At 35.1% G+C, this 18092-nt stretch overlaps 1 protein-coding gene across 2 annotated transcripts in view; it reads right to left on the reverse strand.

The window, feature by feature from the left end:
* Positions 1-18092, reverse strand: part of STEAP1 (STEAP family member 1) — a 131819-nt gene that overhangs the window by 71440 nt on the left and 42287 nt on the right. The gene's annotated exons all lie outside the window — the stretch shown is intronic.

Consider the following 18092-nt stretch of genomic DNA (forward strand, 5'->3'; position numbering starts at 1 on the left):
ATGCAGTTTGGTCCAATACATGGGTAATTAGAAATTCATCCCTGGTATGGAACCTATTTCCCTGATGGACAGAGGTAATCAGTGACTCACCCACTATACAAATCAAATTTGTGGGTCACATTTGGATCGCATGGTTAGGCTTATAAGGGCCCTGCTGGTTGTTAGCCTAATATACACATATGAACCTATAAGAGGAACTACATCAGTCTAGAAATTTGTTTTTATCAGGACAGTTTGGAAAGTAGAAAAGCTTGTGGTCAAGGTTTATTGGCCATTTTAAGATACTGGTGGAATTCTAAGCATCTAATTATGTATAATGCTCACAATAGTATGATCTAAGGGAGAGACCACCAACATAATAGGGCATTTATCATGGATGTTCTTTGATTTGTGAGCAGTGGTAGCATGCAAATATGTGAAAATGTAGGACATACATAGGGTAAGTAGCAGGAACATCATAACTGTGCACAGACTTGCATTGTGTGTGTATATATGTGTGTGTGTGCATGTGCGTGTGCACGTGTGTGTGTGTGTGTGTGTGTGTGTGTGTGTGTGTGTGTGTGTGTGTGTGTGTGTGTGTGTGTGTGTGTGTGTGTGTGTGTGTGTGTGTGTTAGGAAAGACATAGCATGGTAAATGATACTTAACCTCTTCTAAATTTCACAGATTGCAAATTTAATTTGAGGATCAAACTTTAATTCCTTATTTGTGATGAGATCTAAGACATTAGTAAAGTCTATGAGACCAGTGTCGGTTTCACTAGATAATATTATTTTGAAAGCCTTATCAGTATTATATTATCTTACTGAATCAAGGAGTTAGTGTTTTGTCTTATAGGCATTTAAGTAAAGAACTCAGAAGCTTAGGCTGTCTTGGATATCATCAAAGCTGCTTTATAAGAAGCATAGGAGTCATTACTGGGCAAATTGCGGGTGAATGAAGAGCACTTCTGGCTAACATCAAAGACTGAAACAATACTCATTTCATTGACTTTAATCATAGGAAACATAGGAGTCATTACTGGGCACATCACGGGTGCTGCGAACAGCACTTCTGGCTAACGTTAGTCATTAAAACAATACTAATGGTATTAGAAATCCAAAAAACTAGGAGAAATTAAACCCAGAACATCTATCAACTACCTTATAACTGACAATGTAAATTAAAACAGGGTCATCAATCTATGGTGTCCTTCATATTGTTGAAAAAAAAAAAGAAAACAGGAAATAGCAGGGGCCACTAATAAATATGCAGTAGCAGCACCAAGAGGAAATAGCAGAAGGAAGGAGTTAAAATTCCATCTTGCAGCTTGTGCCATGTTTCCCAGATATCTGGAGAACTACTGAACATTGTTTTGGAAAAGACTCAGAAAAGAATGCCATCTGCTACTGATAAACTCTTCCCTTTCTCTGGAGGCCTTTTATGCTTTTATAAAAAGTAATCAAACAGGGCTCCACTTCAGAAAGAGGCATTCAGGAAAGCCTAACATATCTTCTTGTGGAAGGACAGCCTCAGCTAGGCAGCCTAATTGACACAGGTGTTTATTGCTGCAGTCCTGGCCATTGCATTTATTGTGTCAGTGGTGCACAAGCAATATGAACATCACCTTAGATGCATACTAAGAATGTCTTCAGTGCTCGCCATTGAATCCAAGTCAGAGAAGGGCATTAATCTTTTCCATGAATGACAGTACTAACAAAGACTAAAAGCAAGATATATTTGAGTAGAGAATTAGTAGTTTTATGAAACAAAGAAGGCAAGGGAAATATGTCTATGTTTTTGAGTGACGTGATAGGCAAACAGACACTTGAATCTGTCCTAGAATGCCTAATAAAAAGGGAGTGTAATTTAATTCATGGCCAAAGAGGTTGTCTGCCTTCTTAGATGCTAACAGTCCCAAATCAGAGTATATTCTTTCTGGAAAAACAGCATTTTTAATGTTAAGCTACAGTAATTGAATGGCACAGTACTTTGTTGCAGCCTGCTCAACATAAGAATTAAAATGCTTCCCATGTAAAGGACACAGAATAAATGGCTATTCTAAGATGGATTTTATAAGTCTAAAGAGAAGCCCTTATAAATATAATGGATAGGGGATGAAGATTCATTATCTCTGTTAGATTAAAAGACAATTACTTCAATCTCTGCCTGAGCTAAAGACTGAAAATTAGGAGAAAATAACACTGATTACCATAAGCACTGGAATCTATTCTTCTCTGCAAAGGAAGAGCTTGCCTCCCTGCAGCCATATGCTCAGCTAACAGTAGGTGATGCTAAGCTAACAGTAGGTACTGCTTGGCTAACAGTTGGTGAAGTACAGGGATAATATGCAAGAAGATCTCAAGAACAGAGAGGTCAGTGTGAGGCCTGTCCCTTGGATTATGACTAACTGCTGCATCACAGGATGGAAAGTACAGAGTTACAGAGATCGAACCCCCTACTCTCACCACTTGTCATCATTGTGCTGTTTTTCCCCTTTTACAAGGGGTTGGTATGTTGCATCAACTATTGTCACCTTTCTCAGTTCAGTGTCAGCCTCTTACCTTTTTTACAATCATGCCTGACTTTGCAGGTCTTCTCTCAGGCAATCCGCCATTTGTTTGGATGTCTTTGTCTGTTCTTGCTTTCTTCTTTCTCCCCCAAATCTGCTTTATCAAACTACCATCTGCTTTCCTGATTGAGTGACCATAGTATGTTCTCATTGACATTCTCTGCAACAAAGATTACTCTGGCCTCAACACAGATATCTTCATTTCTTTGTCTGCCATATGACGTGCATTCTACCTCCTGTCTTAGGCACTTCATCTCCATGACATTAAGCTTTCTCAGCTGCTCTGCCTTTACTGGATAGGATTCTGTGGCTCATACAGTTTACTTTTTATCTTCTTTCACATTCTTCTGTTGCACAGATCGATGGCACTTTGTGCCAATTGGCTGCAGTACATATGAGGGAAGCTTTGACCGCCTCATTGAGATTGTCCTTCTCCGTAACTACACCTCTCAAATACTTGAAACTGGTGAAATCTCTTTCACTATTTTCTGTTCTCTCTCTCCGTGGACATCATCTTCCTCTGATTTTCCACACTTGCTATTATGACCTTCTGTATTGCTTGCATTTTGATTCTTTCCATGTGACTTCTGTTTTTTAATCCCCTACTATTTGCCCAAACTCATGCTCAGAGCTGTGTCTATAGTGCCATACCAAACATCTGTATACAGCAGTTTTGCTGATCTGTCCCCCTCACCAGTTTGTAAAAGTAGTCCATCACTAGTATGAATTGGAGCGGGCTCATAGCCAAACCCTGAAGAACATTTATTTATTTATTTATTTATTGCATTTGTTTACCAGGAAAGTCCACTGGGCCTAGGTGAGCCCATTTTCAGTGGAGGCCCGGGGAGAAAAGCTCCACGTAAAAGTCACATTACAGAAATACAAATATCAAAAATGTAGCACTATTTACAGTTATTTAGCAATTCCATTGCAGTTTCATGGTAGTCCATCGATGATATTAATGTGTACTTTTGGTCATATAGATACCATAGACATTACTGGTTGGGAGGCAGAAAAAAACAGTAACATCGTATACAGTTATTTACATGCATTTAAATCTGTGTAGGAATTGGCAACCACTCTGTTAGTCTTGACTCTGTACATGTGTCAGTGAATCTTTGTACAGAGTCTGCATTAATTATATCAGTGTTTCTGGTACTTTAAACCATTGCAGGACTACCCGACTCAGCTTTCTTGGGACATTGTCATATGCCTTCTTGAAGTCTAGGCATGCCCACTTGGAGTCTCCTCATCTTCATCTTCTTCTCAACCTATCTATCTCACAGCAAACATCAGGTCCATTGTACTGCATCCTGATCTCAATCTGATCTCCTCATCTCCAGTCTTACTTTGTATTACTCTCTGTATTCATTTATCACTCACCCTCTCAATAACTGTCATGTAGTGTCACAAGAGTTTGATACCTCTGTATTGCCTGCAGTTGTTAATATTTCCATTATTTTGTAGAACAGCACTAGAATACTTGTTTTCCAGTTATCTGGAATACACCTCTTTCTCTATACCATGAAGAATATCCTCAGGAACCATTTCTTCCCTTACTCACCCAAGATTTGATCACATCTCGTATGACTTCATCTGAGGCTACTGCTTTCCCTGACTTAATTTTCCTTCATGTGCTTTGCATTTCTTTTAGGATGAGTTCTTCTTCTCCTTTCATTACAGACTGTGCATGTGGCAGTATAACTTCTGGGGGTTTCTTTAGTCAGCAGGTTTTGAGCAGATTATTGCTGGCACCCATTGTCAAAGGCATCCGACAAAACTCTTCTCTAGCTTTCTGTTACTGTCTTAAAACCTGGTAGAGGTTCTTTGTGATATTTGATGAGTCACTTTACAGTGATGGAGGTTGGCATAATGGTTAAGGTGTTTACCTTATAGAGACAAGGTGCAGGGTTTGATTCTCACATGGGGTAATTGGCTAGGCTTAAACTGGATCACAAGGGCAGTTAGCTTAGTACTAACCAATGATAAAGGCTCTCTGGTGCATTATTTTTTGCCATTATGATTTCTTTGTGTCTTTTATTGCTAAACAGAACCTCTATTTAGCTTTGTCCATCTTGTCTATCTCCCACTTCTTTCTGTATGCCTTGTTTCTTTTGATAATTTCCTGGACTTCTGCATTCCACTATCAGCTTCCTTATATACCTTATTTCCACACCAAGATTGGCTGCAGATGTGTTCTATCATTATTACATGTGCTGTTTTGAGACTCTGCCATAATTTGCCTGTTCCAGCTATTTCTTCCTCTTCTTGCTGAGGTGCTAGAGCCATGAGTACTTCCTTGAACTCCTGTGCTTTTGCTTCAGTAATCTCTCAGGTCTTCAGCATAGACTCTCATGATCTTAGATCCTTTTCTGACCACTGCAGTGATTGCAGCTAGCAGTGATTTATGCTGGGGGGTAGCAACCATTTCACTAGGGATGGCTTTTAAAATATGGATTCAATCCAAATGGCCTTTACTTGAAGTTTACCCGAGCTTCATACTTGCTACTTTTGTATGTGTTCTTATGACTCTCTGTCTTGGTGAACAATGTGTTGACCACAATTAAGCTATTTGCCAGACAAAAGTCCAGAATGACCACTCCTTCCCAACCATGTGGACCCACAGTCCTTATATCCAGTTCTATATTTCCCAATATGAACATTCCAGTCACCCATTACTAAGACCATCTCATTTTGTTTCTCTTTATCAAGGAGGCCCTGTAACTGCTGATTAAATGTCCACTACTCCTTGAAGACTGCTTCAATCAGTTGTGCTTCTAGTAAAATATTTTCAGTGAGCTGTGTTCCAGTAACTTCTTCTGGAAGTTGAACTAAGACCATTAAACCATTAGTTTATGAAAGAAAGACTTCAGAGAGTGAATAATCAGTTTTCCGGTATTGGACAAGTGAGTACTGGCTCTTTTACTCCTGAAGTTCAAGGTCTGGTTGACCACTTTGAAAAACTGTTGTTTAAAGAGACTAGATGTTATTTTAATATGTTGGGCTTGCAGTGATATGTGGAGTTAGATATTTCTCCATGCGGAGTGCTGGCTTTTAAGAGTCCATCTACTCCCTTCAGTGTTAATGATGCAGGAGAAACAGCCTTTAGGGATGGTTGGCTGGCTGCTGTCCAGAAGTGTGCAATGGAATGGGTCTCGATCTTGATTGAGAGAGACCATATACAGCAAAAAAGAATTAAAGAAGAAATAACTGTTATGCACACTAAACTAGTCTCAAAAGTTGGTTCTTCCAGAATGAGTAATTTCCTGAGTAACATCAATGATAAATTAAAAAAGTTTGAAATGGAACAGATAGACCAGAAAATGGGCAAACTGAAGAGTGATATTCGAGAGTATAATAATGGATGGGCCTTCTTTTGGAGGTCCAATAAGAAAGCCATAAAACAAAGTGATGCCTCACACCCTAGGTGAGGTTATAAAAAGCTCATTCTCTTTCCTTTGCCTGTTTGGAAGGCATGGGATACACAACAGATTCGGAGAATGATGTAAGGGCATATCCACCACTTCCACCAGCACAGGAACCTGAATTGCACCAACAGTGGTTTCAGAATAATGGAGATGAATCGGGCAATAAAAACAGGAAAAGAGGGATTCAAAACTATATATCTACAAATACAATAATTCACGAAGGCACGAAGTTCTCCCAAAAGGTTTATTGGATAACAACCACAGCAACCAGCAGAACACAGCAACCAACACTGACCTAGGTTTCGTCGTAAGACTTCCTCAGAGTGTTGGTAATCACTTAATTTATACTGAACATATGCAATTAATTAATTAATTAACTACTCCATATTGTAACTCATTTAACTCAGCATAGTAATTTCATTCATACATCCAACCTAAAAATACAATACTGCTTGTCCATTTAAACTCTCACTTTTATACTAATAAAATATAAAATATAAAAATATACGTATATATTGATTATTCACAACACATATATTGTGTAAATAATATATAAGTATAATGACAAATAACACCTATTACATAATGTTAAAAAACCTAAAATATACTCCATACTTTCTCAACCATAATTCTTAACTCTAAAAAATGCTACCTATAATGTTATTGATATGAAAAATGGTGTTTGATTCATACCATTAACCAATAATATAATTCAATATCAAGCTTAGTTTGTTATATCGGACACCATTAAATGTGATTGATTACTTCCTTAGTATGTTTTTAAGCCTAAGATATGGTTTGATAGTTATAAATTCGTTTAACCCTGGATTATAATGTGCATTTAACACCATCTGCCATTTGATTTCACAAATATCTAAATGGTGTTCTGTTAACCTACCCTGTGGATCCTGAACTAACTGTTCCAGTACACAAAATGAAAATTTGTGGTCATTATATTCTATTATGTGACGAGCTAGGGCATTAGTGGGTTTTTGATGTTGGATATCTAAAACATGTTCTTTAATTCTCTCCCTGAATTTCCTACATGTCTTTCCCACATAAAATGCCGTACATTTGTCACATTTAGCTAAATAGATCACATTAATGGAATGACAGTTGAACTTGCCATTAATTCTAATATTTGTACTATTAACTGTGAGTTTACATCCTGTTTTCATAATGTAGGGACATGTGCTACATCTACCACACTTGTTTGTTCCTATATTGCCATTCACAAAGGCCTCCGGGTATGTTTTACCTCTTTCAAATATTTGTTTCAATGCTCTGTCCCTACGATAAATGAACTTAGGTTTATATGAAGTGTAACCTTGAAACTCTTTTAATTTACTAAATGTTTTCCAATGTTTTTCAACAATGTCCTTGATGGTATATGTGTCTGCATTATAGGTGATGACAAATAAAATATGTTCATCCCCTAGGTCATGATGGCAACTATTGCCATTATTTATGCAGACAGAATATGAACTCTTCATTATGGACTCCATCTGTCCACTTTTCCTTTTTGTAAAAATCTCATTCCTAATTTCTTCACATATGGTCCTAGGATAACCCCTGTTAGAAAACAATTCCATCATGTAACTAATTTCCTTCTCAAATTCTAACTCGTCACTAACCATACGTGCCGCCCTGATAAATTGTCCTTTGACAATTGATCTTTTTTGATGCTCCGGGTGCCAGCTGTCATAATGCAAATAGGAATTTGAAAATGTTGCCTTTCTGTATATTTTTGATGATATAGAGTTACTATTTATATTATATGTTAAACTTACATCCAAATAATTGATTTGTTCCATATTGACCTCATGGGTAAACTTTAAGAACCATACTGTTTGATTAATATACTGGATGAATCTCTCAAGAATTTGTCTTTCTCCCTTCCATACAATAAAAATATCGTCCAGAAAACGGGTAAACAGCTTAATATATTGTCTATATTCACTTTTGAACACAAATTGGTTCTCCCAATATGCCATGATATAATTGGCATAAATGGGGGCACATGCTGCCCCCATCGCTACCCCAGTTCTCTGACGAAACCTATACCCTTCAAAGAAAATATAATTGTTCTTAAGTACTATATCCATTAGTCTTACATATAGATTAATTTGATCTTGCTCATATATTCCACTGTTCAATAGTTGTTCTTCTAACCATTCCAGACCGATGTCGTGTGGTATGACACTAAATAAATTAACCACATCTATTGTCACAAATATGATGTCGTTCTGTGTTTCTATGTTCCGAATCCTTTCCAAAAAGTGCCAAGAATCTTTAGTAATATAGGGAAAACTATTTAAGCCATTTTTTAATTTTAGATCTAAATACTGACTTATATAAGACACTTTACTTCTCTTACCATCTACAATCGGTCTGAAATGGACATTATTGATACCTTTATGGATCTTTGGAATACCAAAGATCCCACTGACCACAGGATATTTGTTTGTCATGAAGAAAAACTCTTCTTCATCTATTTGCCCTTGATATAACATGTCCTCTAGGGATAAATCAATATTTTTGTAAGCCCTATTAATCTCATTTAAACTCACTTCCTCATAGTTATCTTCTGCTAACATCCTTAACATCTCACTATCATAATCCACTTTATCCATTATTACAGCTCCATTACCCTTATCAGGCTTCATCACACGTACCCTTTTATTGCCACTTATATTTTGAATACATTCCACATATTCCTGTTTTAAATTACTCTGACACACTACTTTGTTATCTTTATATAATTGTCTGATATCAATTTCACACAAGTTTTCAAAAATATGTACCAAATTATTATAAGGTGGAATGAAACAACTTGGTTTATATAAACCAGTGTTATTAAAAACTTGTTCACAATTCTTTTTAAACCCAAAGTAAGAGAGTAAATTTAATTTGCGTGTAAATAATTTTAAATCCTTAAGTGTATCAACAACATTACCCCTCCTACATGGTACAAAATTGAAACCTTTTGCTAGTGTGTCAGCATGATGTATATTAAATTCTGTACTAGAATAATTAAATAACCTATAATCTCCTGTAGTATTATAGATTATCTTAGGATTCGATATAGAGGTAGAACATCCATTATTACTTTCTGTATATGAAGTTTGAAACTCTTCCATATGTTGATTAATCTGAATTGTTTCTAAGCAATCATTGCTATATATCTCGCGGATGTTACTTTCCATGGTGACTATATTTACATCATCATTCGATACATGTCCCTCACCAATATATGTGTTAATGTTAGATGAATCAAAACTCAATTCATCATACTCGCCCAGAACTTTATGTATACTCATCTGCATTAAAGTATCGTTGTCGTTGTAACAGTTATTGAATTCATCCATTTTTGAATTTGCTTGTTCTTCACTTTCATTAACACTTATATTAATGATATTACTTTCTGAAATACCCATATCCATATTTGTATTTGTAACATACTCGTCACCTTTATTATGGTTGACACTAAAAATATCAGATTCTCCCTCATTAAACCCCCCCAGAGGGTAATACAAACTTGTCTGCGTAAAACTGTTATCATTGTCTAGGCTCAAAACATCCATGTTGCGTTCATCAAACAATTCACATGGCACTTCCAAACTTTTACAAATATAAACATTTTCATCTAGTGAATTCAAATTGACTGACCTATCACTAACAATGTTAGACATTTCCATTCCATTGGTTCTATTTACATCGTCAAAGATACTTTCACAATTGCATACACTTTCCGTTGTTTTTTGGTCACAAATAGTTCCGGTAAACAAACTAATCTCACTTACTTTCTCGTCACTAATTTCATTAAAAACACTGAACTCAAAGTTCAAAACTTCTGAATTTAGTCTCACAGGCGTAAAAGAGCAACTGGAAATAACATTGTCAATGTTAATGCGTGTTTTTAGACTGTTATTCAAACAAATATAACAATCTTCATCACAAGCGGCTGCGTCGTGTAACCAGAAAATTGTCTTGTTTACCTTCTTCTGGTTGACTGCCACTCCTCTCTTTGGTTTTTCCAAAATTGATCTCTCCTCTCTTGTGGAGAGAATGACCACTCCTTCCCAACCATGTGGACCCACAGTCCTTATATCCAGTTCTATATTTCCCAATATGAACATTCCAGTCACCCATTACTAAGACCATCTCATTTTGTTTCTCTTTATCAAGGAGGCCCTGTAACTGCTGATTAAATGTCCACTACTCCTTGAAGACTGCTTCAATCAGTTGTGCTTCTAGTAAAATATTTTCAGTGAGCTGTGTTCCAGTAACTTCTTCTGGAAGTTGAACTAAGACCATTAAACCATTAGTTTATGAAAGAAAGACTTCAGAGAGTGAATAATCAGTTTTCCGGTATTGGACAAGTGAGTACTGGCTCTTTTACTCCTGAAGTTCAAGGTCTGGTTGACCACTTTGAAAAACTGTTGTTTAAAGAGACTAGATGTTATTTTAATATGTTGGGCTTGCAGTGATATGTGGAGTTAGATATTTCTCCATGCGAAGTGCTGGCTTTTAAGAGTCCATCTACTCCCTTCAGTGTTAATGATGCAGGAGAAACAGCCTTTAGGGATGGTTGGCTGGCTGCTGTCCAGAAGTGTGCAATGGAATGGGTCTCGATCTTGATTGAGAGAGACCATATACAGCAAAAAAGAATTAAAGAAGAAATAACTGTTATGCACACTAAACTAGTCTCAAAAGTTGGTTCTTCCAGAATGAGTAATTTCCTGAGTAACATCAATGATAAATTAAAAAAGTTTGAAATGGAACAGATAGACCAGAAAATGGGCAAACTGAAGAGTGATATTCGAGAGTATAATAATGGATGGGCCTTCTTTTGGAGGTCCAATAAGAAAGCCATAAAACAAAGTGATGCCTCACACCCTAGGTGAGGTTATAAAAAGCTCATTCTCTTTCCTTTGCCTGTTTGGAAGGCATGGGATACACAACAGATTCGGAGAATGATGTAAGGGCATATCCACCACTTCCACCAGCACAGGAACCTGAATTGCACCAACAGTGGTTTCAGAATAATGGAGATGAATCGGGCAATAAAAACAGGAAAAGAGGGATTCAAAACTATATATCTACAAATGAAGGACATTTTAAACCACTACACAAATGAGGTAGATGACAATAATTTTTGTGATTGTGAGTCGTTAATAGTTCATTTGCCAGGTTGTATGTTATCTAATTAGCAGACAAGTATTTTGAATTTAGGTCTTAAATTCATTCCTACAGTGTTACCCTGTTTATATCTTTTGAAGCAAGAGATGTTTCAATTTGTTAGAAAATTACATTTGAAATTTATTTTATGGATAAAAATGTAAAATATGTTGAAAATGTAAATTTTGATGTTATGTGTGAATAAAGTTTTTATTCATGTGAATCAGATATGAATGAAAGATTGGACAGTGGCGATGGTATTAATGCATATTTCCACTTGACACTACAAAGATCATATATAAAAGCAGGTTTATTCCTCCATATACTAATGAATGTGTGAAACAGTTTTCTGCAATGTTGAATTATGCTATAGAACAGACATATAATGAATTTAAAAACTATAAGTTGGACATTCAGTATAATTTAACTAAAAATGAATGGGCTGCCCTGAAAAGTCTCTCTGAAAGGAAAGATCTGGTGATAAAGCCAGCAGATAAAGGTAACAAAATAGTGGTATTACACTATACACACTACCTACAAATGTGTTTACAGCATTTAAATGAAAGAGCAGTATATGAAGTTAGTAATATTAGTAGCTATAAGAATTCTATGAAACAATTTTGTATTTTAGTGGAGAAAGGCTTTTGATTAGGCTATTTCACCAAAGAAGATGTTGATAAGAAATTTAATATAGAAGGTTGTACTATGGCAACATTTTATTGTTTGCCCAAAATTCATAAAGGCATTTATAACCCCCTTAGTAGACCAATTATTTTCTTCATAATACTGGGATATTACTTCATAATTTTTGTTGCCTTTTGTAGAGAAACTTCCATCCTAAAATATTAGGGACTCTTTTGACTTTTTGAATAAAAATTCAATGGTTAAATGGAATTCCAAAATGCATTGGATTACTCTAGATGTGAAGAGCTTATACACAAATATCAAACATGGTGATGGTATTTCTGCACCTTATTACTTTTTGGGAGATAGTCCAGTATCTTATTGTATTACAGAATTGTTACAATTTTGTTTGTTAAACAATGTTTTTAGCTTTAATAATACAATTTATCATCAGTTACAGGGCACTGTCATGGAGGCATCTTTTGCCCCAATGTATGCAAATTTATTTATGGCTGAGTTTGAGTTAGATTATATTTATAAACATAATTTTTTTAAGAAATATGTCCATCATTACTATAGGTATATAGATGACCTGATTTTTGTATGTGAAGATGGCATAGACAAGGTTCATAATTTTGTGAAAATTTTATATAACAATATTTATGATCTATCTTTCCATGGATTACAATATGGTAAAGAGGTTACTGTTTTAGATTTACATCTCATAGGACTAGAAGATGGATATATTTATACTTAGATGGGGGACAATATTTACATGGAACCAGTTGCCATCCCCCCATCTAATTAAATCTATTCCGTATGGAGAATTACTAAGGTGATATAGGATTTGTAATAATAATATTGATCTTTATAGGGAAGTCCACCAGACTTCCCTAATGTTCTTGAATAGGGGGTACAATGTTGATACTATTCATGATGCTTTATGTAAAATTAGTGGAGTGGAAATCCTACAGTATCACATGAATAGTTATAATAAGAATAGAAATAATGTAATGGCTCAGGATAAAATATTTTATAATAACTTAGAATGTTTTAAATGAGAAATTATGGAAAACAGTAATCTTATGAGTGGATGATAAGTTAATTAAAATGTTACATAATAAGCCATTTATTTCATATAGACAGGGGCAGAATTTAAGAGATAAATTAATCAAAGCTTATTTTGTGTTACCTGAAGAAAATTTTGTGGTTTATCCTAAATGGTTGGGTACTGTTCCCTGCATGAATTGTAATGTATGTAAATTTGTAGTTTCTAATTCTAAAAGGATCAATGATGTAAAATGTGATCCTATTGGTACATTTTCTTGTGAAAGTGAAAGAATTATATATTGTCTCAGATGCCCATTCAACCTGTTTTATATTGGTCAAAGCAAAAGAAAGTTTAAAACTCGGTTGCAGGAACACATTAGAGATATAAAAAGACAAAAAGTAGAAAGTTCTGTTGTTGTTCATTTTATGGAAAGTCATAATAGTGATTTTAGATTATTGCAAGCAACTGTGCTGGAAAAAGTTTTTGTTAAATTGGGAGATGCTGCTATGTTAAAAGACAAACTTTTGCACAAAGAATCTGTGTTCATTTTAAAATATAATACTCTTGCACCAGGAGGCTTGAACTGTGAAGTCGATTGGAAATACTTGCTTTAATTAAATGTTTTATTGCTTATTGTTTTATTGAATGATTGCTATGTGTATATTAAGGGAAGGTTTTCATACTGAATGTTACTTTTTGAAGGCTGTTTAGCTGAGGCACTAAAGTATTATAAATTTTGGAACTGTTGCCAGTAGTTCTGGGTTTCCTTTTGTAGTTTGGTGGTTTTTGAAGACCATTACAATTCCCTGCTACTACATGTTCTGGGTGACTTGTGCATCTCTACATCTGTCACTTGCCAGCATAATGCAGAATATCAAAAACCAGAATAAAACAAACCAACCAATTCCAAGCTGAGACATTGTCTGAACAACTTTAATAAAACTGTAAAAAATAAAGCTAAAGAAGCTATTAAAACTACAGTATACTCACAGATAAAATATAAGATAAGCACTTTTGTCTCTGAATAAATTGAGACTTCATCAGATAAAAATAACTGGTCACATGACCCTTTAAATAGACTCTTATTCAACCCTCACTTTTAAATTTGGGGCCAAAATTCTTAAAGCAACATGATTTTAAGAAAACTATATATAGAACAACCATCCATTTAAAACAATGTTACTAGATATTCAAATACTGAAAGCTCATACACACACACACACACACACACACACACACACACACACACACACACACACACACACACACACACACACACACACACACACATATATATATGTAAGATTGAGTATAATAAACAGTAACATACAATACCATAATAAATACAAGGATGCCCATAAACTAAAATTATCTATTTTAAGCCTTGTAGTTGGCAACAGTAGTATTTCATTTCTACATGTTCAATTATCAAAAGATTTTCAGCAGAAAAGCTCATTGCTAAAATTTATACAAAACCAACTTATTCCAACAGCTTTCTACATTTTAGCAGTAGTCATCCTTCATATGAAAAGAGAGACATTATAAAAGGCCATTTGGTATGAGCATCCAGAATAACCATGTTATATGAGGATTTCTTCGATAAATATAATACCATGGGGCATATGTCTGAGAAGAAAAAATATCCACTGCAGTTAATCACTGACATTAAAAAGGAAGTTATACAGGAGAGACAGTCAGAGTTTTATGTTCCATTGTTGAAAATGAGTAATGAAATCTCTGACTTTAATTCTATTTATCAGCAGCCATCTATCACTGAAGATCAACAAAATCTAGAGCAAGTTCCCAACAATTCATCAGAGATTGAGGGACTTATTAGGCATGAAAAAGGCCACCACTTCATCACCACTTATAGTTCTGACAAAGTATTGATACCATCATCAATAAAAACTAGGCATTGATATCTAGTGACAGAGATGTATATGAACAATTAGGTGCCAGACCTAAAACTATATATAAACAGGGCACCAGTTTTAAAAATATATTTGACAATATCTCCATTACACCTAGGTCAACATCTGGAAAAATGTCAAAATGTGGGTCATGTTCCCAATGTGAATATATATATATATATATATATATATATATATATATATATATATATATATATATTGTGGTGATATATTCAATACTGGCAATAAAAAAATATTCATCTCAAGTCACGTTAACTGTCGGACTTCAGGTGTGATTTATGCCACTGACTATAGTTAATGTTAGGCCTATTATACTGGAAAAACAGAATGGAAAATCAGACAAAGGATTTATGATCATCAATACGACATAAAAAGGCTAGGGTGACCAATGTGTTATACAAACACATTTCCAATCACGCTCATCATAAATTCTTATTCACTATTTTGGAGAAGGTGGATATTGACCCAAGGGGTGGCCCATAGGCTACAATACTCAAACATCCGGAGTTATGGTGGCAAATATTTCTTAATGCCACTGTGCCACCTGGTCTTGATGACATCTCCATAGTTATTCTTCTTAAATTGAAGGCTTACAATAGATAATTTTAATTAGTTTATGGGCATCCTAGTATTTATTATGATGTTATGTGTTCCTATTAATTATACTCAATCTTACATTTTTTATATGTATTTTTATATATTTTTTTATAATTTTATATTTTTGTATTTTATATTATATTACATACTTGCACTTTATATAGTGACACATATTAATTTGATCCATTTATCATTAATTCAGCCTGGAATGAACATTCAGTATTTGAATATCTAGTAACATTGTTTTAACTGGATGGTTGGGATATACAATATTTTTAGAATCATGTTGCTTTAAGAATTTTGGCTCCAAATTCAAAAGTGAAGGTTGAATATCAATCTATTTAAAGGGCCATATGACTAGTTATTTTTATCTGATGAGATATCAATGTATTCGGAGACAAAAGTGCTTATCTTTTATTTTATCTACGAGTGTGCTGTAGTTTTAAAAGCTTTTTTAGGTTTACAGTTTTATTAAAGTTGTTCAGGTAACATCTCAGCTTGGAATTGATAGTGTAGAATATTACAAACACACATGCACACATCACAGTCACACATTTATTTATGTATTTGTATGTCTGTTTGTATCCGGATTAGTGGAATGTATTACCATCTTCAAGTTATTCTGAAATGTATGGAAATCTACTTAAATACATAGCTATGAAGTAGCTTAATAAAGCATACAAAAGTAAATGAGTGAACCAGTAGTAATAAGTAACAATAAATGATAGGCTTGATTACAATAGCAATCAAAATGTATAATAAGCTGAATATATGTAACTGGGATGACAGAGAGGCTGAGTTAACTTATTATGCATGTTTCAGGATAGAAATTAGGAGACTAGTAAAACTAGTCAATAAAGCAGAAGAGGCAAAGATATTAAGTTCTGACTAAAGTGGATTGCTTATTTACAGGGTAACAAGCACAGGTCACTATACATGACGAGTGTAAAATTAGGCTCAGTATAGCTCACAAAAATGAGAATGACATGAGGTGACATGCTGTCATCTCTTCAGCTTTATTACTGGGACTGTGCAATACTTTATAAAAAACAGGACCACACAACATTACATCCCAGCATATTTAAAGCTCTAAAGTGCCGATCTGTTAATGATAAATACCCTGTCAATTCTAATGCGCTGTGTATAAGCATAACATTTTATTTTGTTTGGTCAAGAACTGGTAGTGATGAAGTTAATTTCTATTTTTTTTATTTTTATTTATTTATCTTTTGTTTAACAGGTAGGTCCCCCAAGGCTAGTAGCCTCTTTTCAGGGGAGACCCAAGCCCTTTACTTGTTTTGATAGGTGCTGTGGGATCTTTTAAAGATGCCTAAGTTACCACCAGTTTAAGCAGATGCTGCCTTAGTTTAATGTCTCATCTAAAGGACAGCACACTCAGGAGTGCAGCATCCACCTCCCCATACTGCACTGCAGTGTCAACATTCAGTTTACTGTATGGTGTGGGATGGGAATTGAACCCACAGCCACTGGCACCAAAGCCAAGTATGCTGCCTGTTATGCCACTGACACTGATATTGTCCAAATGCTAGATGTAGTTAGACTGGCTTAGTACTTATGTTTGATCCAGTAATGCCAGGCAAACCTGGAGACATATAAGATATTAGGGAGTAAACTTAGATAACCTTTGATGTACATTACGGTTTCTACCATGGTTGCTTAAGAAGTAAGGCCTTTAGCATTTTCTGTACATCATCTACATTTCCCTTTTTAGTTTCCTTCTTGTTTCTTCTTTATTTTTTCATTTCTCTAGTAAACATATATGCACATGATATCCACAATCATAGACAGCAACCATACTATACATACCAATATTCCAAAAAAATGAAAAAAAATGAAGTAACATATATAGGGTAGGATGAGAGGTGCAATTGCCAGAGGTGCAAAGTGTTATTCGGCATGATCAGCCCTACTTCATCCCACCCAATCACTCTTTAGTGCAGTACCAGCTTTTAAAAATGCTCAGGTGTGGTCTAAACTGGAGGAAACTGCTTGCTACAGTTTAAAAGATTTTTTTCTTACTAAAGTGTGAGGAAGGAGGGTTGGAAGCAGGGCACAGAAACAGGACCTGAGTAGCTGCCACAGGAGGGATGGGGGGAGTATGTCATGCATTTCGACTACCTGGTTCAACTGTCAGTAGAAAAATAACATTTTTTTTGCTGTTCACTTGAAAAGCTCTGGGTGTGAGACCAGCACAGGGCACTGGATGAGCCACCTGTGCTCAAAACTCATGCTACATTTTGTTTCTTTTCATCATCTGACAGTGAAGCATGCATTAAACCACGTAACACAAACTACCAATCTTTTTTTTACTGTCTGTTAAAGCAGGCATTCCTTGTTAATTCATCATAAACTATCCTAAAATATCAGTGAAATACAACTCATAGAGGGGACAGTTCCATGTAAAGTGTATACATCTTTGACTGTTAACCACTGAATTCAGCACTGCTCTTCCTGTACACATTAGAAAATCTCAAAAATATAATTGTTTTGTTTTGTTTTTTTTTCAAACATTTTCACTACAGGGACCAGTGCATAATGGTAAAGTTTGATACATCTAAGAATTTTATGGACTAATTTTGGCAAACCATTTAACAGCGCTTCAATCAGCACTGAGTGAGGATAATTTTGCTCATGCTCATATACACTGAATAACACTGAGCAACTTTAGTGACTGATTTAGTTAATAAGAAATCAAACTGAAGCAGCAGTC

This window comes from Protopterus annectens, chromosome 3.part1, assembly GCF_019279795.1.
Source record: "Protopterus annectens isolate FY-2018-M chromosome 3.part1, PAN1.0, whole genome shotgun sequence".
NCBI lineage: Eukaryota > Metazoa > Chordata > Ceratodontiformes > Protopteridae > Protopterus > Protopterus annectens.